Consider the following 8,335-nt stretch of genomic DNA (forward strand, 5'->3'; position numbering starts at 1 on the left):
GTAGCTAAATAGACGCGTGTACAAAGTGTAGTATAAATTTGTAATGGTATTAAAAATTGTACGCCCACCGTGGGACTCGAACTCACGACCCTCAGATTTAAAGTCTGATGCTCTACCGACTGAGCTAGGCGGGCTACTTGTTAATGCATGGTCGAATGTTGGCTCGGGTAGTTATGCGCAACATGGTTAATCGTTATCTCATCAACTTCACATAGCTAGCGTCTAGGATTGATTGGATCTTAGATGTTAGCCCCTTATGGAAACAATAATCCAGTTTATATGGCAATCAACCATTCACGGAGGAATTTAAATTTTGCTGCATAAGGAAATGCACAAATGTGTCATTAGCCGAGCAAGTTGCTAAAGTTAAGACTAGTCATTGTTTCTTTGTGTTAACAGTTATGATTTTACAGTCCGGACAACACAAACACTATCCTTCTGCTCTTCTCTTAAATCTTCGCATTCTTTCCTTAATTTCTCTCAGTTAATTACACATGTGAAAATCACCTATCTTGAAATTTTTTGTTTCCAGAGAAAGCAATGCTTACACACTACATAATCAATTAAATAGTACCTGTAAGTTGATAAACTTGCTTCCAATTAATTGTTCTCTATACATATTTGTGATTTTCTTCTATGGATCGGTACAGGAGAAAATACATAAATACGGAAGGTGTGTGTTAGATGTGGTGGTTTTATTTCTACGACATGGGAGATTTGTGTGTGTGTGTGTGTGTGTTTGTGTGTGCATGTGATTTGTATTTTTAAGGTAGCTTTTAAGAATTTGTCAGTCATATCGCTACGATGTCTGCAGTGTGGCAGTTTATAGTGATGGCTAGCACTGGGGCATCATGCCGCAGACATGTGGCATGATGTCCCACCCAGTCACTTTATCCTGAGACCCGGCCGACCAGTCCTAACACTAACCTCTTAATGCTGAGCTCCAAGCAAGGCAGCTGTTAGTACCATATTTGTAAGTCTTTGGTATGACTCGGCCGGGGATCGATCCCACGAACTCCCGCATCCGAGGCGTACGCTGTAATTACTAGGCCACCGGAGCTTTTAGGGATATTTGTTCATTGTCACGTAGTGAGTAGTAGCTAATGAGTTTTCAGTCCTTATGTCTGTATTTAAGTACGTGGAGTTGGACTATTTGGTCAGTCATATTTTGTATGTTCTTCTTGTAACATTATTCTTCAGATATATTTATTGTTGTGTTTAGATATTATTTGGAAGCAAACATTTGTTTGAATTATTCATTGGAGCCACAAAATGCTATGTGGGTTAAAATATTATTTTTGGCCTATTGTGAATTATTTCTAAAGAATTCTTGAAAATGCCATTGTGATATATCAGAACTGTTGGTAGACCAATGCATTTGAGGATGTAGATTTTATTCGGAACATTCTATTCCTTTGGACTTGAAGATAACATTTTGGGATGATTTTGGATGCAATTCATAATGCTGTAAGTCCCTCTTACATGTTCATTTTGCAACTTTGTTAACTGAATTATTTGTTCAGTATTACAAACCGTTTTGGTTTTGCTTATGTTTGTTTTTTAGTGTATGACCATAGATTCGTAATACTATTGGGTAATTATGACTCATTCATTTCTCAGTTAACGAACTAATATGCAGCATTACTGGAAATGCAAATATGATGGCAGCAGTGGGGGACGCATTTACTGAATTTTGTTTTCATAACAAAAAACTCTTAATTCCAAAGACTTGTGCAATGAAATGATATTGACGTGAAATGTAAAGAAAAGCATTTTCGTTTGAACCGAGCTCTGGGCATCTATCTGCACCATAACTGCTAAACGTCATGTGATACAAATATGGCCGCGCCCTTTAAATATGTAATGGAAAGGGCTACGCAGCAAAATCCGAGACTGACAAACTGACAGAATTTGGATGAGTAGTGCCCCAATCTCAGTCGCTAGAGCATCCGACATTTAATCTAAGGGTCATGGGTGAAAGTCCGAGGGTAGGTGGTTATGATTTAGCTTCCACTGATTTTCAATTGTTGTCAAAATGAATATAGATATACCTGCAAGTATTTCTCTCCTTTCCTAAAATGTCCCTAAATGAGAGCGTATCCACATGTCCATGCGAAGGGGATAGAGTACCCAATTTAATCAACTCTAAGAGATGTTGATCATTCTGTCAGCATTTCTTCTTGATTCCAGTAAATCTAACGCATCCACTATATCATATGCAAATTGAATGCATTCATATTATGATACGAATATTATTAAAATATACGGACAGAAGCACAAAAGTCAACGCCAGTCTAAAAGCTCCACCTAACAGACAATATGTTTAAAGTAATGAGACACTACCACTGCAAGCTACTATCAGTTGTTTCGTGTTCTAAATTGTTTATTCAAACGTTGTAATGGAGACAAAACGAAGAATGCACCGTGAAGACGTATAAACACTTCTCGTTTCAATCAACAATAACTGCATGAGATATGCATGCAGGATGTGTTCACGGTTTTAATGGAGGTACGATCACCGCCTCTCGGACACCTGAATTCGGTGGTCACAACATCGCGGTATAGAATGCGATGATTGTATTGGTGAAAATACTAAGTCTTAAAATTAAATTGTTGCCGTCCAGTTTCGGATGCTCAATCTAAATGAATGAAAATATGGATTTTTTAAAAATGATTTATCAATTGCGAGTTTTGATAATAGTTCTCGATTTAAGTAAGCTAAAGAATGCAATGCATCGTTTGAGAATTAAATGCATTAATTTTACGATTCAAACAATAACATAATATGTAATTCGCAATGTAACACAAATCTCAAAGGAATTTTAAAATCTGCGACTAAAAGTTAATATGTCTTAAAAAGAAGAGAAGAAAAGAGACTAGCACTGCAAGGTACTGTCAGTTCTTTCCTGTTCTGATGAGTTAGATGAAACTTTGCAACGTGGAGAAAATAAAGACTGCACCGTACATATGTGAAAGAAACCTATCTTAGATCAAGTCATGAAGGTTACAATAATGAGTTCACAGTTTTGTGGGAAGTATGATTACGGGCTATCGGACACTCGAAAGCAGTGGCCACAAGGATCGCGCAATCCGGTGCGGTGATATTAATGGTTAAAACACAAAAATGAAGAATAAAAATAAATGGCCAAAAAAAAAAAAGGAAAGAAAGAAAGATGTTAGTCGTAAAAATGAATTTTTGCTGACTTACAATTTTAGTTGCTAAATCAAAATGAAGAAATAATTCGGAAGAATTGATTATCAGTATTTTGGAAATTCCCACAATTGATAATAATAATAATAATAATAATAATAATAATAATAATAATAATAATAATAAAAATAATAACAATAATAATAATAATAATATTAATAATAATAATAATAATAATAATAATAATAATAATAATAATAATTATGTGGACTTAGTACAGCGCCTAAGACGTTAAAGCGCTGAGAGCTCGAAAATATTAGATAACAAACAAAAATATACACCAGTACAAGGATAGGATAGAAAAATCCCAACACTATTGAATTACAAAACAAAACGCTTTAATATAAGTATATAGAATATGTAAATGAACTTACATATTTCATTCACTTTTTATCTGGATGGGTACATACAGGGTCACTACCATAATCAGTACCTTTCTGAGGGCTGTGTGGAAACCAGAAAGACATTGACAAGCTAATGAATTTGAAAAAGAGGATATCAAAATTCAACATAAAAATGATTATATGAGAAAATAAAAACGTTTCTGTGGGACATTTACAATCACACCTATTTGTAGCTAAATAGACGCGTGTACAAAGTGTAGTATAACTTTGTAATGGTATTAAAAATTGTACGCCCACCGTGGAACTCGAACTCACGACCCTCAGATTAAAAGTCTGATGCTCTACCGACTGAGCTAGGCGGGCTACTTGTTAATGCATGGTCGAATGTTGGCTCGGGTAGTTATGCGCAACATGGTTAATCGTTATCTCATCAACTTCACATAGCTAGCGTCTAGGATTGATTGGATCTTAGATGTTAGCCCCTTATGGAAACAATAATCCAGTTTATATGGCAATCAATCATTCACGGAGGAATTTATATTTTGCTGCATAAGGAAATGCACAAATGTGTCATTAGCCGAGCAAGTTGTTAAAGTTAAGACTAGTCATTGTTTCTTTGTGTTATCAGTTATGATTTTACAGTCCGGACAACACAAACACTATCCTTCTGCTCTTCTCTTAAATCTTCGCATTCTTTCCTTAATTTCTCTCAGTTAATTACACATGTGAAAATCACCTATCTTGAAATTTTTTGTTTCCAGAGAAAGCAATGCTTACACACTACATAATCAATTAAATAGTACCTGTAAGTTGATAAACTTGCTTCCAATTAATTGTTCTCTATACATATTTGTGATTTTCTTCTATGGATCGGTACAGGAGAAAATACATAAATACGGAAGGTGTGTGTTAGATGTGGTGGTTTTATTTCTACGACATGGGAGATTTGTGTGTGTGTGTGTGTGTGTTTGTGTGTGCATGTGATTTGTATTTTTAAGGTAGCTTTTAAGAATTTGTCAGTCATATCGCTACGATGTCTGCAGTGTGGCAGTTTATAGTGATGGCTAGCACTGGGGCATCATGCCGCAGACATGTGGCATGATGTCCCACCCAGTCACTTTATCCTGAGACCCGGCCGACCAGTCCTAACACTAACCTCTTAATGCTGAGCTCCAAGCAAGGCAGCTGTTAGTACCATATTTGTAAGTCTTTGGTATGACTCGGCCGGGGATCGATCCCACGAACTCCCGCATCCGAGGCGTACGCTGTAATTACTAGGCCACCGGAGCTTTTAGGGATATTTGTTCATTGTCACGTAGTGAGTAGTAGCTAATGAGTTTTCAGTCCTTATGTCTGTATTTAAGTACGTGGAGTTGGACTATTTGGTCAGTCATATTTTGTATGTTCTTCTTGTAACATTATTCTTCAGATATATTTATTGTTGTGTTTAGATATTATTTGGAAGCAAACATTTGTTTGAATTATTCATTGGAGCCACAAAATGCTATGTGGGTTAAAATATTATTTTTGGCCTATTGTGAATTATTTCTAAAGAATTCTTGAAAATGCCATTGTGATATATCAGAACTGTTGGTAGACCAATGCATTTGAGGATGTAGATTTTATTCGGAACATTCTATTCCTTTGGACTTGAAGATAACATTTTGGGATGATTTTGGATGCAATTCATAATGCTGTAAGTCCCTCTTACATTTTCATTTTACAACTTTGTTAACTGAATTATTTGTTCAGTATTACAAACCGTTTTGGTTTTGCTTAGGTTTGTTTTTTAGTGTATGACCATAGATTCGTAACACTATTGGGTAATTATGACTCATTCATTTCTCAGTTAACGAACTAATATGCAGCATTACTGGAAATGCAAATATGATGGCAGCAGTGGGGGACGCATTTACTGAATTTTGTTTTCATAACAAAAAACTCTTAATTCCAAAGACTTGTGCAATTAAATGATATTGACGTGAAATGTAAAGAAAAGCATTTTCGTTTGAACCGAGCTCTGGGCATCTATCTGCACCATAACTGCTAAACGTCATGTGATACAAATATGGCCGCGCCCTTTAAATATGTAATGGAAAGGGCTACGCAGCAAAATCCGAGACTGACAAACTGACAGAATTTGGATGAGTAGTGCCCCAATCTCAGTCGCTAGAGCATCCGACATTTAATCTAAGGGTCATGGGTGAAAGTCCGAGGGTAGGTGATTATGATTTAGCTTCCACTGATTTTCAATTGTTGTCAAAATGAATATAGATATACCTGCAAGTATTTCTCTCCTTTCCTAAAATGTCCCTAAATGAGAGCGTATCCACATGTCCATGCGAAGGGGATAGAGTGCCCAATTTAATCAACTCTAAGAGATGTTGATCATTCTGTCAGCATTTCTTCTTGATTCCAGTAAATCTAACGCATCCACTATATCATATGCAAATTGAATGCATTCATATTATGATACGAATATTGTTAAAATATACGGACAGAAGCACAAAAGTCAACGCCAGTCTAAAAGCTCCACCTAACAGACAATATGTTTAAAGTAATGAGACACTACCACTGCAAGCTACTATCAGTTGTTTCGTGTTCTAAATTGTTTATTCAAACGTTGTAATGGAGACAAAACGAAGAATGCACCGTGAAGACGTATAAACACTTCTCGTTTCAATCAACAATAACTGCATGAGATATGCATGCAGGATGTGTTCACGGTTTTAATGGAGGTACGATCACCGCCTCTCGGACACCTGAATTCGGTGGTCACAACATCGCGGTATAGAATGCGATGATTGTATTGGTGAAAATACTAAGTCTTAAAATTAAATTGTTGCCGTCCAGTTTCGGATGCTCAATCTAAATGAATGAAAATATGGATTTTTTAAAAATGATTTATCAATTGCGAGTTTTGATAATAGTTCTCGATTTAAGTAAGCTAAAGAATGCAATGCATCGTTTGAGAATTAAATGCATTAATTTTACGATTCAAACAATAACATAATATGTAATTCGCAATGTAACACAAATCTCAAAGGAATTTTAAAATCTGCGACTAAAAGTTAATATGTCTTGAAAAGAAGAGAAGAAAAGAGACTAGCACTGCAAGGTACTGTCAGTTCTTTCCTGTTCTGATGAGTTAGATGAAACTTTGCAACGTGGAGAAAATAAAGACTGCACCGTACATATGTGAAAGAAACCTATCTTAGATCAAGTCATGAAGGTTACAATAATGAGTTCACAGTTTTGTGGGAAGTATGATTACGGGCTATCGGAAACTCGAAAGCAGTGGCCACAAGGATCGCGCAATCCGGTGCGGTGATATTAATGGTTAAAACACAAAAAAGAAGAATAAAAAAAAATGACCAAAAAAAAAAAAAAAAGGAAAGAAAGAAAGATGTTAGTCGTAAAAATGAATTTTTGCTGACTTACAATTTTAGTTGCTAAATCAAAATGAACAAATAATTCGGAAGAATTGTTTATCAGTATTTTGGAAATTCCCACAATTGATAATAATAATAATAATAATAATAATAATAATAATAATAATAATAATAATAATAAAAATAATAACAATAATAATATTAATAATAATAATAATAATAATAATAATAATAATAATACTAATTATGTGGACTTAGTACAGCGCCTAAGACGTTAAAGCGCTAAGAGCTCGAAAATATTAGATAACAAACAAAAATATACACCAGTACAAGGATAGGATAGAAAAATCCCAACACTATTGAATTACAAAACAAAACGCTTCAATAGAAGTATATAGAATATGTAAATGAACTTACATATTTCATTCACTTTTTATCTGGATGGGTACATACAGGGTCACTACCATAATCAGTACCTTTCTGAGGGCTGTGTGGAAACCAGAAAGACATTGACAAGCTAATGAATTTGAAAAAGAGGATATCAAAATTCAACATAAAAATGATTATATGAGAAAATAAAAACGTTTCTGTGGGACATTTACCATCACACCTATTTGTAGCTAAATAGACGCGTGTACAAAGTGTAGTATAAATTTGTAATGGTATTAAAAATTGTACGCCCACCGTGGGACTCGAACTCACGACCCTCAGATTAAAAGTCTGATGCTCTACCGACTGAGCTAGGCGGGCTACTTGTTAATGCATGGTCGAATGTTGGCTCGGGTAGTTATGCGCAACATGGTTAATCGTTATCTCATCAACTTCACATAGCTAGCGTCTAGGATTGATTGGATCTTAGATGTTAGCCCCTTATGGAAACAATAATCCAGTTTATATGGCAGTCAATCATTCACGGAGGAATTTAAATTTTGCTGCATAAGGAAATGCACAAATGTGTCATTAGCCGAGCAAGTTGTTAAAGTTAAGACTAGTCGTTGTTTCTTTGTGTTAACAGTTATGATTTTACAGTCCGGACAACACAAACACTATCCTTCTGCTCTTCTCTTAAATCTTCGCATTCTTTCCTTAATTTCTCTCAGTTAATTACACATGTGAAAATCACCTATCTTGAAATTTTTTGTTTCCAGAGAAAGCAATGCTTACACACTACATAATCAATTAAATAGTACCTGTAAGTTGATAAACTTGCTTCCAATTAATTGTTCTCTATACATATTTGTGATTTTCTTCTATGGATCGGTACAGGAGAAAATACATAAATACGGAAGGTGTGTGTTAGATGTGGTGGTTTTATTTCTACGACATGGGAGATTTGTGTGTGTGTGTGTGTGTGTTTGTGTGTGCATGTGATTTGTATTTTTAAGGTA

General features: G+C 35.2%; 1 non-coding gene across 1 annotated transcript; it reads right to left on the bottom strand.

Annotated features, from left to right (window-relative positions):
- Window positions 1-7,624: 7,624 nt before the first annotated feature.
- On the bottom strand, window positions 7,625-7,697 carry Trnak-uuu (transfer RNA lysine (anticodon UUU)). Its single transcript has one exon. It is a non-coding gene; the product is annotated as a tRNA-Lys (tRNA).
- Between the last annotated feature and the right edge of the window lie 638 nt (window positions 7,698-8,335).

Source organism: Sinohyriopsis cumingii, unplaced genomic scaffold (genome assembly GCF_028554795.1).
Source record: "Sinohyriopsis cumingii isolate HCF-2022 unplaced genomic scaffold, ASM2855479v2 utg001656l, whole genome shotgun sequence".
Classification (NCBI taxonomy): domain Eukaryota; kingdom Metazoa; phylum Mollusca; class Bivalvia; order Unionida; family Unionidae; genus Sinohyriopsis; species Sinohyriopsis cumingii.